The 21,422-nt window shown below is 44.6% G+C and overlaps 1 protein-coding gene across 2 annotated transcripts in view; it reads right to left on the bottom strand.

Moving 5' to 3' along the window:
- LOC134347206 (histone PARylation factor 1) overlaps nucleotides 1-21,422 on the bottom strand; it is an 87,849-nt gene that overhangs the window by 34,132 nt on the left and 32,295 nt on the right. Inside the window, exon 3 of one of the 2 annotated variants that reach the window (XM_063049495.1) lies at nucleotides 11,996-12,125. The exons of the other annotated variant lie outside the window; for it this stretch is intronic. The gene's annotated coding sequence lies outside the window, so the exon portion shown is untranslated. The remainder of the gene's footprint in view (nucleotides 1-11,995; nucleotides 12,126-21,422) is intronic. 2 annotated transcript variants of the gene reach the window in all.

Here is a 21,422-nt window from a genome sequence, read left to right as displayed (position 1 = left end):
CTCTTTCACCAATCAGCTTCCCAGCTTGTTACTTCACCCCTCCCCCTCCCAGCTTCACCTATCACCCTGTAGTTCTTTCTCCCCTCCCCCCACCTTCTTACTCTGACTCCTCACCTTTTTTGTCCCCAGTCCTGATGAAAGATCTCGGCCCGAAATGCCAACTACAGTATTCTCCTTTCCATAGATGCTGCCTGGCCTGCTGAGTTCCTCCAGCATTTTGTGTGTGTTGCTTTGGATTTCCAGCACCAGCAGATTTTCTCTTGTATGTAATTGTTCAGTGAAGTTTTCGGTAATAATGGTACAGTCACCTTTGTATTTTTCTAGAAAATTCTTACTTTCAGTCACAGGTGTTATAACAATGATTGTTGGTGCCAGACAGGGTGGTTTGAGTATCTCAGAAACTACTGATCTCCTGGGATTTTATTGGTTAATTGTTATAAATGGAATTTCTGTTATCTACGGTCTGATATGAGAAGATGCAGGCTATCTTATAGTCTGTTTTTTCTTTGTTCGCTTGAGTTGAGGCTCCCTCTTCTTTGTTTTTGTGACTCTCAATAAAACAGCCATAAACAACAATTCTTATGCATCATTCTCAACCTGTGAAAGTCCTTTGTCTTGCAAAAGCATCTGGATCCAACACCTGATAGAAGCATACAAAATTATGAAAGGCATAGATAGAGTGGATAATCCGTCTCTTCCCCTGTGGTAGAAATATCGACTACTAAAGGGCACAACGTTAAGGTGAGAGGGTTTGAAGTAGATGTGCGGGGAGGTATTTTTACAGAGAGTGGTGGGTGCTTGGAGCAGGCGGCCAGGGTGGTGATGGAAGCAGACACGATAGCAGCATTTAAGAGGCTTTAGACAGGTACATGAACATGGAGGGACATGGACCGTGTGCAGGTAGATGCAATTATTTTAATTTGACGTCATGGTTGACATAGACATGATGGGCCAAAGAGCCTGATCTTGTAGTATACTGTTCCACGTTGTGTGGACTATGCTGGTTCAGGAAATGTAATGTGTCAGTGCATAGCAGCTCTGTGTGTGTATTATTTATAAATGCACTACAGCTACTTAGCCATGTTAGTATGACAACACCTACCAAGTGCAAGGGCAGATGGAAGCAACACCATCTTCATGTTCCCCTCCAAGTCACGTACCATCATGTGACCACTCAGTGACCACTTTATCAGATACACCTGCTCATTAATGCAAATATCTAATCAGCCAACATACATAAAAGTTGCTGGTGAGCGCAGCAGGCCAGGCAGCATCTCTAGCAAGAGGTACAGTCGACGTTTCGGGCCAAGGCCCTTCGTCAGGACTAACTAGTAAGAGATTTGAAAGTGGGAGGGAGAGAGGGAGATCCAAAATGATAGGAGAAGACAGGAGGGGGAGGGATGGAGCCAAGAGCTGGACAGTTGATTGGCAAAAGGAATGTGAGAGGATCATGGGACAGGAGGCCCAGGGAGAAAGAAAGGGGAGGGGGGAAGCCCAGAGGATGGGCAAGGAGTATAGTGAGAGGGACAGAGGGAGAAAAAGGAGAGAGAGAAAAAGAATATATATATATATAAAATAAATAAATAACGGGGTAGAGTGGGAGGTGGGGCATTAACGGAAGTTAGAGAAGTCAACGTGCATGCCATCAGGTTGGAGGCTACCCAGATGGAATATAAGGTGTTGTTCCTCCAACCTGAGTGTGGCTTCATCTTGACAGTAGAGGAGGCTGTGGATAGACATATCAGAATGGGAATGGGACGTGGAATTGAAATGTGTGGCCACTGGGCGCCAATCATGCAGCAGCAACTCAGTGCATAAAAGCATGCAGAGATGGTCAAGAGGTTCAGTTGTTGTTCAGACCGAACATCAGACTGGGGAAGAACTGTGACCTAAGTGAATTTGATGATGAAATGATTGTTGGTGCCAGATGGGGTGGTTTGAGTATCTCTGAACCTGCTGTTCTCCTGGGATTTTCATGCACAACGGTCTCTAGAGTTTACTGAGAATGGTGCAAAAAACCAAAAAATTAACATCCAGTGAGTGCTTTGTTAATGAGGGAGGTCAGAGGAGAATGGCCAGACTGGTTCAAACTGACAGGAAGGTGACAGTAACTCAAATAACCTTGTGTTACAACGGTGGTGTGCAGAAGAACATCTCTGAACACAGAACATGGCGAACCTTGAAGTGGTTGGGCTACAGCAGCGGAAGACCACAAACAGGAGATATCTAGTGAAGTGACCACTGAGGGTATTTCTGATCCTACCTTGTTGCTGTGTCTAAATCCTGTGGTTCCCTCCATTGCAGGAGTGTCTTCACCAGGACTTTCAGTGGTTCAGGAAAGCAGCTCACCGCTGCCATCTCGAGGCCATGTAGGGATGTGCAAGGATGTGTAGGTCATCAAAATATCAATAATTAAAAAATAAGGATAATGAGCAACACACAAAGTACTGGTAGAACTCTCATGCTAAAGAACTTAGCATTCACTTCAAGATGGCTAGAATACAAGAGTAGGGTTGTGATGTTGAGGATTTATAAGCCACTGGTGAGGCCTCACCTTGAGTATAGTGAACAGTTTTGGGCCCCTCATCTTAGAAAGGATGTGCTGGTATTGGAGAGGGTCCAGAGGAGGTTCACAAGGGTGGTTCCAGGAATGAAAGGGTTATCATACGAGGAATGTTTGATGGCTCTGGGTCTGTAATCGCTGGAATTCAGAAAGATGAGGGGGGATGTTGAAACCTTTCGAATGGTGAAAGGCCTAGCCAGAGTAGATGTGGAAAGGATGTTTCCCATGGTGGGGGAGTCTAGGACAAGAGGGCACAACCTCAGGATAGAGGGCGCTCTTTCAAAACAGAGATGTGGAGAAATTTCTTTAGGCAAAGGGTGGTGAATTTTTGGAATTTGTTGCCACATGTAGCTGTGGAGGCCAGGTCATTGGGTGTATTTAAGGCAGAAATTGATAGGTTCTTGATTGGAAATGTCATCAAGGGTTACGGGGAGAAGGTGGGGAACTGGGGTTGAGGAGGAAAAGAAAAAAGCTCAGCCATGATTGAATGGCAGAGCAGACTCGATGGGCCAGATGGCCTAATTCTGCTCCTATGTCTTATGGTCTTATGGTCTATCTCAGCGGATCAATCAGCATCTGTGGAGAGAAATGGACAGTTGACGTTTCAAGTTGAGACTCTTCATCTGGACAGACATTTCGCGGACCATTTTTGTCTGCTAATTGTGGATGAAAATGTTTCGTGCTGTTAATTTTGCATTTTAAGCTCAGCCCATAACCCACAGATGGTCATTTGCCTACTCACAGTCATGTGAATTGACAAATGCAAATCAGATTAGGCCTCCTCGATTTGTTTATTTAGAGATACAACACATTAACAGACCCTTCTGTCCCAATGAACTCCTGCCAGCCAATCACACCCATGTATCTATCTATCTATCTATCTATCTATTTATTTATGTAAATATAGCATAGAACAGACAGGTCCTTCTGGTTCTTTGAGCCACTCTACCCAGCATGCCCTGATTTAACCCTAGCCTAATGATGGGACAATTTACAATGGCTAATTAACCTAACTTCCATTGGCTAATTAACCTAACAACCATTATGTCTTTGGACTGTGGGAGGAAACCAGAGCACCCGGGGGAAACCCACACAGTCATGTGTAGAACGGGAACTGAACCCGAGTCGCTGGTGCTGTAATAATGCTGCACTACCGCCTTTGTCAGAGCGTATGTCTGTAGATATGTGTTTGTACACGTGTGTGTTAGTAGCATACATGAAAACGTGAATTAAGAGCAGGAGCAGAAGTAGTCTAGTTAATGGGAACATGGCTGACCTCAGTTCTGCATGAACATCGACCCACCTTAACCTTTGCTTAGCAAGTACCTATCTACCTGGGGTGTCTGGGATGCCCAGGGAGGAGTGGCACCTCTGGTGAAGGGGCTTGTTGTGTCCATTCCGGGGCAGCTCACTCACCTTTGGTCCCCACCAGACACTCAGCTCTCACCTGTGGCTCCAACTAGCTGTTTGTATGTGATAGCGGCTATACCCAGGTACACTGTTTTGTCAGGTGGGCTAAGGCAGGTGAGGGTAGCTGGTGGCCTCATTCCCTGGTGAGATGGGGACATGCCTGCCCCAGCAGGCGAACTCCGCTCCGGTGGACTGGCGGATGAGAATGACAGTGAAATCCAACAGCCAGGAAGGCAGTTTTGTAAAGCTCAGTGGAGAGCGAAGGGTTCAGGAGAAGTCATGGTCATCCACTGCAGCCCAGGAAGACCCCAGTTGTGATGACTACCTGTACCCCACTGGAGCCGGACTCTGAGGTCAATAGAGTGGAACTCCCACTGTGCAATGGCTTTTCGACTTTACAAACTCTCCCACACTGTCATCATCGTGGGAAGCAAACAGAACTATGAACTATTCCATTGAATATATTTTTTCTGGACCATGGTCACTGCAACCCGCAGCCTGTGATTTCCCCTTGGGAGTTGTGCTTTTGAATTTGCTGAACGATCTGGGATTTTTTGTGGTATCCCGAAGGACTCGGTGAAGTGGACGCTCAAGAATGTAGGTATGGCCACGTGGGACTTTTCAGGAGCAGACTTGGGGCTCAGTTGGCCAGGTTGAAGCAGTGGATCTGGGGCTGGAGAGCAGAGAGTGAAAAACAATGCTTAGCCAACTTAAGCACTGAGCCAAATGAAGAAGATCAAGGCCGAAGGCAAAGGGTGAAGCTCAGTACTCCATGGGGCTTTAGTGCTGAACTCACTCTGGGACTTCAGGCTGAAGCCATTGGGCTCCTTCTCAGCTACAGTGCTGTGCAGCGTCCGTGGCTGTCAACTCACTTCTGCATGTTATTTGTTTAACTTTTTTATCGTTTGCACAGCTTGTTACTTTTTTCGTACGTTGGATGTTCGAGCAGTCTTTGTTGTGGGGGTTTTTTGTGGACTGTACTGTGTTTCTTTGTTTTATGTCTGCTCGCAAGAAGACAGATCTTAAGGTTGTATATGGTCCGCTGCCGCGGGCCTGAATGACTTCAGACTCCAGTTGCACTCACCCCCATCATTGCAAAGTGCTTTGAGAGACTGGTTCTATCACATCTGAAATCCTGTCTGCCCACCACCCTGGACCCCCATCAGTTTGCCTATCACACCAACAGGTCAACAGAGGACGCCATCTCCACGGCACTTCACTCTGCCCTGACCCACCTGGACAGCCCCAACTCTTATGTCAGAATGCTGTTCATTGACTTTAGTTTGGCATTCAATACTGTGATCCCCTCCAAGCTGATCGCCAAACTTCGCCAGCTTGGTATCAGCTCATCCCTCTGCAATTGGACCTTGGACTTTCTGACTAACAGACCCCAATCAGTTAAGTTAGACAACCTCTCCTCCTCTACCGTCACCCTGAACACCGGTGTGCCACAAGGCTGTGTGCTGAGCCCTCTTCTGTACTCCATTTTCACCTATGACTGTGTTCCTGTACATGGTTCTAACTCCATAATCAAGTTCGCAGACGACACCACGGTGGTTGGCCTGATCAGAGGGGATGATGAGACGGCCTACAGGGACGAAGTCCAGCACCTGGCTGCGTGCTGTGCCAACAACAACCTGGCACTTAACACCCAGAAGACCAAGGACATCATTGTGGACTTCAGGCATGCTAGGAGCCACCCTCACGTCCCCATCTACATCAGTGGAGCTGTAGTGGAGCGTGTATCATGCTTCAAACTCCTTGGTATCCACATTTCCGAGGATCTCACCTGGTCCCTGAACTCCTCCATCCTGATCAAAAAGGTGCAACAGCAACTTTATTTCCTGCAGAGCATCAAGAAAGCTCACCTCTGTCGCAGGATACTGACGGACTTTTACCGCTGTACCATTGAGAGCATACTCACCAACTGCATCTCAATGTGGCATGACAATTGTCCCGTATCGGACCGCAAAGCACTCCAGTGTGTGGTGAAAACTGCCCAACGGATTATCGGCACCAAATTGCCCACCATTGAGAACATCTACCATAAACGCTGCCTGGGCAGGGCGAAAAGCATTATCAAGGATGCATCTCACCCTAACCATGGACTTTTTACTCTCCTCCCATCCGGTAGGCGCTACAGGAGCCTCCACCCCCGCACCATCAGGCACAGGAAGAGCTTCTTCTCTGAGGCTGTGACCCTGCTGAACCTCACATCACAGCGCTAAGCAGTATTGCACCCATATTGTACTGTCTCAGTACTTTTATATTTGTGTGCTGTAGCACTTACTATTCTTTGCATTTCTGGTCAGATGCTAACTGCATTTCATTGGTTTTGTATCTGTACTCGGCACAATGACAATAAAGTTGAATCTAATATAATCTAATCTAATACATACTTTGATATTAAATGAACTTTGAAGGACAAACAACATCTATCTATCTACCATTGACTTTAAAATATGCAAAGACCCACGTGGGTTCCAAAGACCCATGACCCCTCCGAGTGGAAACAAATTCACCTCATCTGACTTAGATAGCTACAGACTCTCCCACAGGTAGAAATGCCCTTTGCAGATCCATCTTTATGATCTTATAAATACTCAGTGACCTCTTTATTAAGGTACACCCAAACACCTGCTCGTTAATGCAAATATCTAATCAGCCAATCATGAGGCAGCAAGTCAATGCATAAAAGCATGCAGACATGGTCAAGAGGTTGAGTTGTTGTTCAGACCAAACGTCAGAATGGAGAAGAAATGCAGTCTAAGTGACTTTGTGGAATGATTGTTGGTGCCAGACACTCAGAAACTGCTGATCCCCTGAGAATTTCACACACAAGTGTCTAGAGTTTGCTGAGAATGGTGTGAAAAATGTAAAACATGCGGTGAACGACAGTCAATGGGTGAAAATGCCTTGTTAATGAGAGAGGTCAGAGGAGAATGGCCAGAGTGGTTCAAGCCGACAGGAAGGCAACAGCAACTCAAAAAAAATGCATTACAACATTGGTGTGCAGAAGAGCATCTCCGAATGCACAAGGTGTTGAAACTTGAAGTGGATGGGCTACAGCAGGAGATCGCATGGGGTTGCACTCCTTTATCTAATAATGCGGCCACTGAGTGTATTTCAAAATATATTTGTGTGTGTGTGGATCCGTACTTAAGCAGATGTGTTTGTGTGTGGTGGTGTGACCCTAGCTTGGTTCTGTGTAGGGGACATCTTTGTACTATTGAATTGACCTGTTCATTTGCAGAAGTGGGTATCACTGGCAAGGCCACCATCTATTGCTTGTCCCCAGCTGGCCTGGGGGAGGCACTGTTGAGCTGCCATGTTAATACTCCAATGTAGGGCATGAGTTGGACAGTGATTTGGACCTGTGGGCAGTGGTGTTGTATTTACAAGTCAGGCAGTGGTGTTCCATACACCTGCTGCCCTTGTTTTTTTTTCGGGATAGAGGTGGGGAATTTTTGGAATTGCTGTTGGAGAAACATTGTAGAGATGTATATAGGACATGGAACATCGGACAGTGCAGTGTAGAATCAAGTCCTTTGGCCCAAGGTGTATGATAGGCATGATGCCTATTTAATCTAAATCTCTTCTGCAAGCACACGATGCATATCCTCCCCCCAATTCCCTGCACATTCATGTGGTCCATCTAAAAAGATCTTAAATACCACTATCATATCTGCTCTCAGCACCACCCCTGACATTTTATTCCAGGCACCTACTACTCCCTGTGGGAAAAAAAACATACCCTGCACATTTTCCTTCAATTTTTCCCCCTCTCGGTTCAGTGTGGAGGTGAGTGAAGCTGGTCCAAATACCCAATGGCTGTAGATCACAGCTGCTGAGTTAGTTCAGTGCCGGGGTGAGCGAACAAGGTCCAGGAGCCCGATGGCTGTAGGCCACAGCCGTGGAGTCCATTCAGGGCTGAAGAGAATGAAGCCAGTCCAGGAGTCTGACAGCTGCTGGACAACAACTACTCCCGAACCTAGTGACATGGACCCAAGACCCTTGCACCTTCTGCTGATGATAGTAGCAAGAAGAGAGGCAATGGCAACAACTCACAGAGAGTTTTAATTCAAGTTTATTTTAAAAACTGATTTTTAAATCTCTGTCCACCTCAGTGGGATTTTCTGCCTCTCCCCCATAACCTTACTGATGAAGTAAATTTGTTAAGCAAATATTAAAATGCAGTATCAAGTGATAATCTCTCTCCACAGGAGGCTGCCTGACTAGCTGCATATTTGTAGGATTTTCAGCTTTAATATCAGGTATTACTACTGGAGGGCAGTTAATATCATAGACCACTGGAAATACTGAGACAATGGAAGGTCAGGAAATTGGTAAAGTGATCAATGCCTAACAGGAAATACAAGATGTTCTGAACCTGCTGGAAATCTTGAGCAACACACATAAGATGCCAGAGGAACTCAGTAAATCCAGTGGATTACAAGCTGGCAAGTATTAGGTGGGACCAGGCAAGGAGAAAGGTGAGTGGGCGAGGGGCGGGGGGGGGAGGGTGAAGAAGTAAAAAGCTGCAAGGTGATATGTGGAAGAGGTTAAGTGCTGAAGAGAAGGAATCTCATAGAAGAGGACAGTGGACCATGGAAGAAAGGGAAGGAGCAGGGTCACCATAGGGAGATGATAGGCAGATAAGGAGAAGAGAAGAGAATGGAGCTAACCAGAATGGGAAATTGAAGAGAGTAGGAGGAACGCGGAGAAACTACCAGAAGTTGGAGAAATCAATGTTCATTTCTAACAGTAATTGATTTAATGTCAAATGACATTATATGGGAATCCATAGGTCATCTGCATAACAAAAGCCCTGCCAAGTAAAAATATATCAGCAAAAATACCGCGGCTGCTGAAAACCTGAAATAAGAGCAGAGAATTCTGCCGAAAGTCTGCAGGGAACTTCTATGGAGTGAGAAACAGAATTAATATTTCAGGCTATAGAGCTGGAAAAATAAGAAAATAAACATGTTGCCACGGTAGCATAGAAATTAGCGTGATTCTATAACATCATGGGGCATTGGAGTTCAGAGTTCAATCCCAGCATCCTCTGTAAGGAGTTTATATATTCTCCCCATGTAGGGTTCCTCTGGGTGCTCTGGTGTCCTCCTGCAATCCGAAGATGTACCAGTAAGTAGGTTAATTGATGATTGTAAATTGCCCTATGATCAGGCTAAAGTTAAATCGGTGAGTTGCTGGGCGGAGCGGCTCACTGGGCATGCCAGCAGCTAGACTTCAATAGGAATTTGATAAGATTTGGTCTGTCACTGAAGACTTTGACAAACTCCTACAGGTGTACAGTGGAGAATATTGTGACTATTTGTATCACTGACTGGCCTGGAGGAGATCCAAAGCACGGAATAAAAAGAGGCTACAGAAGGTTGTAGACTCAACTAGCAACATCACGGACCATCAAGAACATCTTCAAAATGTGATGCCCCAAAAAGGCAGCGTCCATCATTAAGGAGCCTCACCAATGGGGACATCTCCTTTCTCATTTCTACCATCAGGGAGGAGGTACAGAAGCTTGAAGATACGCACTCAATGTTTTAGAAACAGTTTCTTCTCCTCTGCCATCAGATTTCTAAATGGCCCATGAACCCACGAACACCACCTCTCTATTCCACTTTTGCAATATTTATTTATTTTGTTTTTTCGTTGTAACTTATAGCAAGATGTTTTATGCCTTGCACTGTATTGCTGCCAGAAAAACAACTAATTTTGTGATCAACATGTCGGTGATAATAAACCTGATTCTGATTCATCTCAGAGAGTTTAGAACCATAGAGTTATACAGCACTGGAACAATCCCATCAGCCCAACTCATCCACACTGTCATAGGTACTTAGCTGAGGAGTCCCACTGGCCAACATTTGGCCCATACTTCTCTAAACCAGGGGTTCCCAACCTTTTTGATGCCATGGACCAATACCGTTAACCGAAGGGCCTGTGAACTCCTGTTCTTTTATCCGTGTACCTGTCTAAATGTCAATACCTCTATTTCCTTAGAAGGCTGAGGAAATTTGGCATTTGGTGACTCAATAATTTTTACAAGTGCACCGTAGAAAGCGACCTATCTGGATGCACCACGGCTTGGTATGGCAACTGCTCTAGCCACAACTGCGAGGGACCTGCCTACCCTCCGTGGAACCTGTCCACACCTCCAGCTGACAGCCAGCATTTAATCAAAAACTCCACCCATCCTCTCTTCTCCCACCTTCCACTGGGCAGTAGATAGAGAAATCTGAAAGCACAAGACTAGGGTCAAGATCAGCTGCTACCCTGCTGCTCTCAGTCTCCTCAACATGCCTCTTGCATGTTTAAGATGAACTCTCGATCTCTCAGCCTACCTCATCTGGGTCCTTGTCCTTTATTTGAATGCCTACACTGCACTTTCTCTGTAAGACTAGATTCTGCATTCTGCTCTTTGTGTTCCCTTGATGTACTAACATAGGAAACAATCAGTATGGATGGCTTGCAAACAATAGCTTTTCACCTTATCTTGGTACATGCGACAATAATAAACCAGTTTATGAATGTAAGGTCGAGGCCTGGATTTCGGTCCCCGTTCATTGTCATCACAAGTCACTGATGAAAACGATGTACTTCGTTGTACATACGATAATAAATCTGAATCTGCAGATATGTTTGGAGGATGTGCAGGAGACGATGACGGAGAACAGACACATATTGCCGGGACTGTGAGGTACAAATACAGGAGTATCTGGAAATATGAAATAAAAAACTGAAAATAACTCCGTAATTCACGTAGCATCTGTCTCACGCCTAACCAATCTTACAGAGTTTTTCAAGGAGGTTACCAGGAAAGTGGATGAAGGCAAGGCAGTGGATGTTGTCTACATGGACTTTAGGAAGGCATTTGACAAGGTCCTGCATGGGAGGCTGGTCAAGAAGATTCAGTCACTGGGCATTCAGGATGAAAGAGTAAATTGGATTAGACATTGGCTTTGTGGGAGAAGTGAGAGAGTGGCAATAGATGGTTGTCTCTGACTGGAGGCCTGTGACTAGTGGAGTGCTGCAGGAATTGGTGTTGGGTCCTTTGTTTGTCATCTATTTCAATGACCTGGATGGCATCAAAGGTTACGGGGAGAAGGCCAGGAACTGGGGTGAAGAGGAGATTAAAAAAAAAGGATCAGCCATGATTGAATGGTGGAGCAGACTCGATGGGCCAGATGGCCTAATTCTGCTCCCTTGTCTTGTGGTCTTATAATGTGGTTAACTGAATCAGCAAATTTGCAGATGACACCAAGATTGGGATGTGGTGGACAGTGAGGAAAGCTATCATGGTCTGCAGAGGGATCTGCATCAGTTGGAAAATAGGCTGAAAATGGCAGATAGAATTTAATGCAGTCAAGTGCAAGGTTTTACACTTTAGTAGGACCAACCAGGGTACATCTTACATAGTGAATGGTAGAGCACTGAGGAGTGTGGTAGAACAAAGGGATCTGGGAATTCAGGTCCATAATTCATAGATAGGGTCATAAAGAAAGCTTTTGGCACATTGGTCTTCATAAATCAATGTATGGAATGCAGAAGATGGGATGTTATGTTGAAGTTGGTGAGCCCTAATTTGTGTATTGTGTGCAGTTTTGGTCACTTACCTACAGGAAAGATGTAAACAATGTTGAAAGAGTGCAGAGAAAATTTACAAGGATGTTGCTGGGTTTGGAGGACCTGAGTTATAAGCAAAGATTGAATAGCTTAGGACTATATTCTTTAGAAAGTAGAAGACTGAGAGGAGATTTTATAGAGGTATACAAAATTATGAAGGGTATAGATGGGACAAATGCAAGCAGGCTTTTTCCACTGAAGCTAGGTGAGACTATAACCAGAAGAAATGGGTTAGGGGTGAAAATTGAGAAGTTTAAGGGGAACATGAGGGGAAACACCTTCACTCAGAGGGTCGTGAGAGTGTGGAATGCGCTGCCAGCAGAAGTGGTGCATGCAAGCTCGATTTTAACATTTAAGAGAAGTTTGGATAGGTACCTGGACAGTAGGGGTATGAAGGGCGATGGTCCTGATGCAGATTGATGGGAGCAGGCAGTTTAAATGGTTTTGGCATGGCCTGGATGAGTCAAAGGGCCTGATTCTATGCTGTACTTCTCTATGACTCTATCTGTGGAGAGAGAGAAAAAATAAAATAACATTGTAGGCTGATAAACATGCATTAGAACTGGCTGGTTCTGACACAAACAGGAAAAACTGGTTATCTAAAATGGCTGAATTCACATATTAATTCCCAAAGTTATAGTGTGCCCAGAGAAATACTAAGGAGCTTTTTCTTGGGCTTACTTTGGAAGATGGTAGAGCTGGGGTTCCTAACCTTTTTTATGCCATGGACCCCTACTGCTAACCAAGGGGGTCCATGGATCCCAAGCTGGTGTAGAGGCAAAGGCTTAGAAGCAGTTGGATGAACTACTAGACATTGATATATCTAGATTCCAATCAAATATTTAATTACTTTGCTTTTAAGTGCTTTTCAATATTCTTTAATGCTGCAATAATCTTTAAAGAGTTTTAATGGTTTGAATTATTTTATTATAAACAGTTAATCTCAGAAATATTCAGTTTTTATCGGTTTTGGCGACACGTCAATGATGGAAATTTTCTGAATGTCTTCAGCAAAGGGCTCAATTAGTCCCAGATGTGCATCAGAAGATCCTGAGATTAAGGTCCACTCCAGAGATCAGAGCACAAAAACTAGGTTGACACTCCAGTGTTGTACTGAGGAAGGTGCTGCACGGGTGCTGTACGAGGTCTGGATGTTGGACTCCGTGATCTCCGAGGCCATAAAACACAGGAACAGGATTAGCCCATTGAATCTGCTCTGCCATTCCATCTCTGCTGATTTATTTTCCCTCTCATCCACATTCTCCCTGTAACCTTGGACACCCTTTCTAATCAAGAATTTATTAACCTCCACTCTAAATATACCCAAAGACTTGGCAGTCCCAGCTGTCTGTGACAATGAATTCCACAGATTAACCACTCTCTAGCTAAAGAAATTCCTCCTCATCTCTATTCTAAAGGGACCTTCTTTTATTCCGAGGCTGTGCCCTCTGGTCCTAGACATTCCCGCTGTAAGAAACATCCTCTCCATGTCCACTCTGTCTAGGCCTTTTAATGTTTGGTAGGACAGAAGACAGAGTTGGCAGGTGATGGGGATGAAAACCTGCTATCCGACAGGCGAAGAACCACAGCTGGCAAGCCCTGAGGACGAGGACCGGGATCCCCAAGATCGGTGAGTCCTGGAATGTTGGTAGATCTGGATGTTGGAAATCCGAGGTCGGCGATTCTGAAGTCAGAGGCCCTAAGATGGCTTGCTTTGGGTTTGGAGTCCTGAGGTGAGTAGGTCTGGAGGTCAGGGTGTGCCAAACTGATGTTGGGGTGGGGGGTGGGGGAACAGTGATGTGATGTAGGAAGTGGTTTGTTTTGCTGTGGTTGTGTCTGTCTAGTTGTATGCTGGCTGCGTGTTGTTCTGCTGAACGTTGTGGCCATGCTGTGTTGGTGTTGGAATGCGGGCTGCCCTCAGCATATCCTCAGATTGTATTGGTTGTTAACACAAATCGCATATTCCTCTCTTTGTTTTGAGGTACACATGACGAGTAAATCTAATCTGTCGTAAATCTAGTCTTAATTCTTGTTTAAATTGCTGCCGTTCTGATGAGAAGCTTAGATTTCAAAACCAGAAAGTGGGAAGTATTCTGACTCAACTGTTAGAGTTCCTTCCTCGTAGTTCCAGTAATCCTGGTTCAATTCCAAATCACAGTACAACAGTGACTCCACTTCATTTGCTGAAAGATTGTGAAAAGTGCTATCGATTATTCCGTGGACTCCAGGTTGGGAATCCCTGATCTATGAATAATAACTTATATAAAGTGTAGAACAGGGGTCCCCAACCTTTTTGCACCGCGGACTGGTTTAATATTGACAATATTCTTGTGGACCGACTGACTGGGCGGGGGGGGGGGTGGTGGTGTTCAAGTTGGGTTAAACTCACCTCAACATGTCTTTTACAGTTAGGGTTTCCAACTTTCTCACTCTCAAATAAGGGACAAAAGTAGCAGTCAAATCCTGGGGCAATTGTGTTTACCCCGAGGAAGGCTACCATGACCATGAAGTCTTGCGCGGGCACCTGTGTGCGCATGCGTGATGTGCCGAATTTTTTCTTCAAATCAGTTTTGGCTTAATCTTTCCAACTATATTGTACATACATTATTTCTACTTCATATAGGCTGTGTATTTATCATGTAATTCCTGCTTTTACTATATGTTAGTGTTATTTTAGGTTTTATGTGTTATTTGGTATGATTTCGTAGATTATTTTTGAGGTCTGGAAATGCTCAAAAATTTTTCCCATATAAATTAATGGTAATTGCTTCTTCGGTTTATGCCATTTCGGCACGAAAGGTTTCATAGGAACACTCTACCTTAGTGGGGGGACTACGGGACAAGGGCGGTCCCGTATGGGACAAACCAATTTAGCCCAATATACGGGATGTCCCGGCAAATAAGGGACAGTTGGCAACCCTATCATCAAGTTCAACAGTGCGTGACAGAGAATGAGGAAAAAGTGCAGCTGACTCATATTGTTTCAACTCGTGGCCCGGTAGCACATGCTTTGCAGCCCAGTACCGGTCTGTGGCCCAGTGATTGGGGACCACTGGTGTAGAACGTAGAACACTACAGCACAGTATAACATGAGCACGAGAAAGTCTGCTGTTGCTGGAAATCCAAAGCAATGCACACAAAGTACTGGAGAAACTCCGCAGGACAGGCAGCATCTATGGAAAACAGTCGACGTTTCTTCAGGACTGGAACGGAAGGGCGGAAGATGCCTGAATAAGAAGGTGGGAGGAGGGGCAAGAGGCTAGCTGGAAGGTGATAGGTGAAGCCAGGTCAGGTGGGAAGGTCAAGGGCTGGAGAAGAAAGAATCTGATAGGAGAGAAGAGTGGACAATAGGAGGAGGGGAAGGAGGAAGGGACATTGTACAGCACAGTACAGACCCTTCGGCCCACGATGTTGTGCTGACCTTTTAACCTACTCTAAGAACAATTGAACTCTTCCCTCCCACATAGCTTTCCATTTTCTTTCATCCACGTGCCTATCTAAGGCCATAAGATGCAGGAGTAGAGTCCGGCCACTCAGCTCATCGTCCGCTCCAACACTCCATCATGGCCGACCTGTTACCCATCTTGTCGCCATTCTCCTGCCTGCTCCCTGTAATCAAGCACTTGCCAACCTCCGCTTTAAATAAACCCAATGACTTGGCCTCCACATCCGTCTGTGGCAATGAATTCCACAGATTTACAATCCCCTGGCTAAAGAAATTTAGCAATTCAATTGGCTAAAGAAATTTAAAGCAAAAGAAACTTCATTTGCTGAAAGATTGTGAGAAGTGTTACAGATTATTCCCTCTGTAAAACTGCTTTGGTTTTTCTCTCTTCACCAGCACAGCCCGACTCTTCGGCTTCTCCCACTCGTCCTCATCTCATACTTTTCTCTGTCTTTAACTCCCCTCATTAGCCTGTCAACTAGATCACTTCACTGTGCATTTATTTCCATGGCAACTCTGGTTTAAAGATGAAAAATTTAGCTTTACTTGTCACGTGTACATCAAAACATACAGTGAAGTGTGTCAACGACTGGCACACTCCAAGGATGTGCTGTGGGCAGCCTGCTGGTGTGGCTATGCTCTGGCACCAACGCAGCACATCGACAAATTACTCACCCTAATCCGTACATCATGAATGTGGGAGCACCCAGAGGAAACCCATGCGGTCACAAGGAGAACATACAAACTCCTCATAGACAGTGGCGGGAATCGATCCCCCAATCAGTGATTGCTGGCACTGTAAAACTTTGCACGAACCGCTACACCACTGTGCCAACATTTCCTATTGTGCTGCCCATCTACATTACTGTGCCTTACATCCTCACATCCAATCAGATACATTCCACCTATCCTACCAATCCCTCCCCCACCCACTCTCCCTATCTACTTAAAACTAACCTGCATTCAATCCTTCCCAGTTCTAATAAAGGGTCTTTGACCTGAAGCATTAATTGCTTTCTCTTCCCACAGGTGCTGCCTTACCTCCTGAGTTCTTCCCGGACTTTCTGGTTTTCTAGTATCTGTAGCTTTATTTGTTCTCTCCCTGTCTGTTGTGTATGGATTAGGGTTCAGGGATTTACTGAATCACTAGCTTGCCGCTAAATTACACAGTAAAATAACAGTGTCAGGGCTAATTGTAGAGGAAAATGATACAGCATCTATTTAGATAGAATTATTTAAGGAAGCAAATAATATGTCAAAAAAATCAGATGTATGTAAAACATATATAAAACAGAATAAACGATGTTTAACCCTCCAGAGCAAGGGTTCTCAGGCTTTTTATGCCATGGGCCCCTACTGTTAACTGATTTGGAATCCTCTGCTCTAGACTGCCTATGAAGAATGACTTATCTGAGGTGTAGAACATAGAACACCATAGTACAGTACAGACCCTTTGGCCCACGATGTTGTGCCAACCTTTTAACCTACTGTATAGCCCTTCATCTTTCTTTCATCCGTGTGCCTATCTATAAGCATGGAATAAGAGATTCTAGTGCAGGTGTTCCTAACTTTTTGTACCATGGACCACTACCATGAACCAAGGGGTCCCTGAAACCCCTGCTCTAGAGATATTGAAAGAAACATAGAAACATAGAAAGCAGCTGCAAATCACAGAATGTCACTTCCTTTAAACTAGCTCAGATCTATAGTCAGGCGACCTTAATTTTATTAACTTTTAGTAGGTGAAATGTGTAGCAGTTGAGAATCCGGGACAACCCATCTGTCTGACAGAACTTGGTGAAAAATAAATTACTGTCTTTCGGAATTATAATTAGCTTGGAATAAATGGCTTTGGAAGATTGAAACAGCCACACCGTCTGCTGTAGACACTGGAGTTTTCTAAAGGCTAATTGGAGTCTAACACAAAATATATATTTAATGTGCAATCAATCTTCATGTATATGCCAGCAACACTTTTCTTAATGAATGATTTAACTCGTCTGTCATTTCCTTGTCCGCTTTAGTTTTTGTGTCTTGTCACTGGTTCCTGAAATATTCTTAATCCTCTGGTCTGCCACCAGCCCTTATTTCTTTATATGCTCTTGGATTTAGTATTTTCCTTGACCTCATTTGCTATCTGCACTCAGTAACAACTTTATTAGGTACACCAGTACACCTGGTCATTAATGCAAATATCTAATCAACCAATCATGTGGCAGTTTCCCAATGCATAAAAGCATGCAGACATGGTCAAGAGGTTCAGTTGTTGTTCAGCTCAAACATCAGAATGGGGGAAAAATGTGATCTATGTGACTTTGACTGTGGAATGATTGTTGGTGCCAGACAGGGCAGTTTGAGTACCTCAGAAACTGCTGATACCCTGGGATTTTCACGCACAGTCTCTCAAGTTGTGGGTGAAAACACCCTGTTAATGAGAGAGGTCGGAGGAGAATAGCCAGACTGGCTCAAGCTGGCAGGAAGGAGACAGTAACTCAAATAACCACACGTTACAACAGTGGTTTGCAGAAGAGTGTCTCTGAATGCACAACGAACCAAACCTTGAAATGGATGAGTTACAGCAGGAGAAGGCCATGAACATACAGAAATACACAAGGTGGCCACTTTATTAGGTACCTACCTAACAGAGTAGCCCACTGAGTATATAGAAAAGGACCTTACCACTGGAACCTATCCAATTGTAATGATGCCATTTCACCAGTAGGGGCAGGATGTGCCCCAGAAGCACCACCAGTTCAAGTGCCTTCAGAGGTCTGTGCTTAAAGACTATACTCAACATTTTAGGAACAGCTTCTTCCCCTTTGCCGTCAGATTTCTGAAAGGCCCATCAACCCATGAATGCTACCTTGGTATTCCTTTTTTGCATTACATAGTTACTTCCCTCAAGTCGTTTGACTGATCAACACCTCCACCCATGAACCGACCCCATCAACCCCCACAATGATGTACACATCACCTAGCGTCACTTTATGCACATAAATCAGTCTATGTATATAACAGTTAGTTGTGCACTGTGTTTTATAGGATTGCTTTTAAATTTATTTTTATTGTGTTGTTTTCTTGGCTTTTGTTGTGTTCTTAAAGCTTCATGTGTTTTTTATGCTGCATTGCATCCAGAGTAACAATCATTTCATTCTCCTATACACTCATTACTGAAGAGTAAGACAAGAAGACATAGGAGGAGAATTAGGCTATTTGGCCCATCAAGTCTGCTCTGCTATTCCATCATGGCTGATTTATTATCCCTCTCAACCCCATTCTCCTGCCTTCTCCTTGTAACTTTTGACACCCTGACTAATCAGTAACCTATAAACTCAGCTTTAATTATACCTAATGACTTGGCCTTCACAGCCATCTGTGGCAATGAATTCCACAGACTCACCACTCTCTGACTATAGAACTTCCTCCTCAACTCTGTCCTGTTCTGAAGTTGTGCCTGTTGGTCCTAAACTTCACCACTATGGGAAACGATCTTTCCAGAAGCAAATTTTTAGGGCTTGCACTGTGTAGCTGCCACTAAACAAGACATTTCACAGCATATGTCAGTGATAATAATATACTGAAATTTGATTCTGATTCCTTCTGTGCAGTTCTGAGGGAGTGTTGAACTGTCAGAGGTGCCACCATTTAGAGGAGACATTCAGGCTACATCCTGCCTGGTCTCCACGAAGAACTGACCACAGCGAAGAGCAGATGGGCTTTCTCATATTCCACAACCAACATTATGGAATGTCATAGAGTGATGGAATCGGGCCATTGCCCACGTTGACCTTCAAACACCCAGTTTTACACTAATCCCGCCCAAAGCCATTTTATTTTCCCCACTTTCCCATTCTATCACCCATCTGTAAATCAGGGGTGATTAAAGATCAAATTTAAAGATTAGTTTTATTTGTTACATGTATGTTGGAACATTTAAACATACAGTGAAGTGTGCCGCTTGCTTCAATGAGGCGGCCCGCAAGAGTTACCACACTTAGGGCAACGACATAGTCCTCATTTACTAACTGTATGTCTTTGGGATGCGAGAGGAACCTGGAGCACTTGGAGGAAACCCACGTGGTCACTGGGAGAACGTACAAACTCCTTGCAGGAATTGAACCCCGATCAGTGATCACTGATGCTGTAAGCATTGCACTACCCGCTATGTTACTGTGCTACCATGAAACATATAAGATTATTAAGGGATTGGACATGCTAGAGGCAGGAAACATGTTTCCAATGTTGTGGGAGTTCAAAACCAGAGGCCACGATTTGAGAATAAGGGGCAGGCCATTTAGAACGGAATTGAGAAAAAACTTTTTCACCCAGAGAGTTGTGGATCTGTGGAATGCTCTGCCTCAGAAGGCAGTGGAGGCCAGTTCTCTGGATTCTTTCAAGGAAGAGTTAGATAGAGCTTTTAGTGATAGCGGAGTGAAGAGATATGGGGAGAAGGCAGGAACAGGGTACTGATTGTGGATGATCAGCCATGATCGCAGTGAATGGCAGTGCTGGCTCAAAGGGCCGAATGGCCTACTCCTGCACCTATTGTCTATTGTCTACCCATGGGAAACATTAGCTTCCTTACATAAGACATACAGCAGGGGCAGAATTAGGCCATTCGGCCCGTCAAGTCTGCTCCACATTGAGCATGAGAGTGAAATACATTGTTTTGTGTCAACGATCAACAGTCTGAGGATGGTGGGGGCAGCCCACAAGTGTTGCCATGTTTCCAGCACCAACATAGCATGCCCACAACTCACTAACCCTAACCCGAATGTCTTTGGAAAGTGGGAGGGAACCTGGAGCATCTGGGGAAAACCCATGCGGTCGCAGGAAGGACCCCGATCAGCGATCACTGCACTAGCTGAATCAGAATCAGGTTTAATAACGCTGGTATACGTTGTGAAATTTGTTGGTTTTGTGGCAGCTGTGCAATGTAATACGAATTAATAAAACTGAACTACTGTGCAGTTCTACATTGGCCAATTAACCCAGCACCCCACATGTCTGTGGGATATCCGAAGAACATTTAAACTACACAAGAACCACATTGGAGGTCAGGACTGAGCTCCAGTCTCTCGGGTTATGGGACACCAGTGCCGTGTTGCTGATAGTTCCGCTCTTTGTGGTCAAGGGAAATATAGGACTGTTTACAGGACTGCTTTGAATCGGTGGTCTGTACCGTGTTCAGGGATTCATCTTTAAATCTGGATGAGTATTCTGCAGTTGTTACCGATTTCATTAAAACCTGTGTGGATGAGTGTGTGCCTACAAAGACTTGCTGTACATTCCCAAACCAAAAGCTGTGGATAAACCAGGAGTTACGTCGTCTGCTGAAGGCTAGATCTGTGGCACTCAAGCCTGACGACCCAGATCTATACCAGAAAACCAGGTATATCTTGCAGAGGGCTACTTCAAGGGTGAAGAGACAATTTTGAACAAAGTTAGAGGCAACAACAGATGCATGACAACTCTGGCAGGGTTTGCAAGACATTACTTCCTATAAAGCAAAACCAAATAGCAGTGATTCTTCACTACCAGAAGAACTCAACGCCTTCTATGCCCGCTTTGAAAGGGAGAATATAACTACAGCTGTGCAGATCCCTGCTGCACCTGATAACCCTGTGATCTCTGTCTCAGAGGCTGATGTTAGACTGTCTTTAAAGAATGTGAACCCTTGCAAAGCAGAAGATCCTGATGGAGTTCCTGGTAAGGCTCTGAAAACCTGTGCCAACCAACTGGCAGGAGTATTCAGGGACATTTTCAACACCTCACTGCTATGGGTGGAAGTTCTCATTTGCTTCAGAAAACAACAATTATACCAGTGCTTAAGAAGAATAATGTGAGCTGCCTTAATGACTATCGCCCAGTAGCACTCACACCTACAGTGATGAAAAGGTTTGAGGGGTTGGTCATGACTAGACTGAACTCCTGCCTCAGCAAGGACGTAGACCTATTGTAATTTGCCTATTGTCACAATAGGTCAATGGCAGATGCAATCTCAATGGCTCTTCACATGGCTTTAGACCACCTGGACAATACAAACACCTACAGTTGAAGTCAGAAGTTTACATACACCTTAGCCAAATACATTTAAGCTCAGTTTTTCACAGTTCCTGACATTTAATCCTAGAAAACATTCCCTGTCTTAGGTCAGTTTGGATCACTACTTTATTTTATGAATGTGAAATGTCAGAATAATAGTAGAGAGAATGATTTATTTCAGCTTTTATTTCTGAAGTGGTGTTAGGTAAATTGAAGGGATTGAAGGCAGATAAATCCCCAGGGCCAGATGGTCTGCATCCCAGAGTGCTTAAGGAAGTAGCCCAAGAAATAGTGGATGCATTAGTGATAATT

The sequence above is a fragment of the Mobula hypostoma genome, chromosome 5 (assembly GCF_963921235.1).
Source record: "Mobula hypostoma chromosome 5, sMobHyp1.1, whole genome shotgun sequence".
NCBI classification, from domain to species: domain Eukaryota; kingdom Metazoa; phylum Chordata; class Chondrichthyes; order Myliobatiformes; family Myliobatidae; genus Mobula; species Mobula hypostoma.
This window is presented reverse-complemented; position numbering and strand designations above follow the sequence as displayed.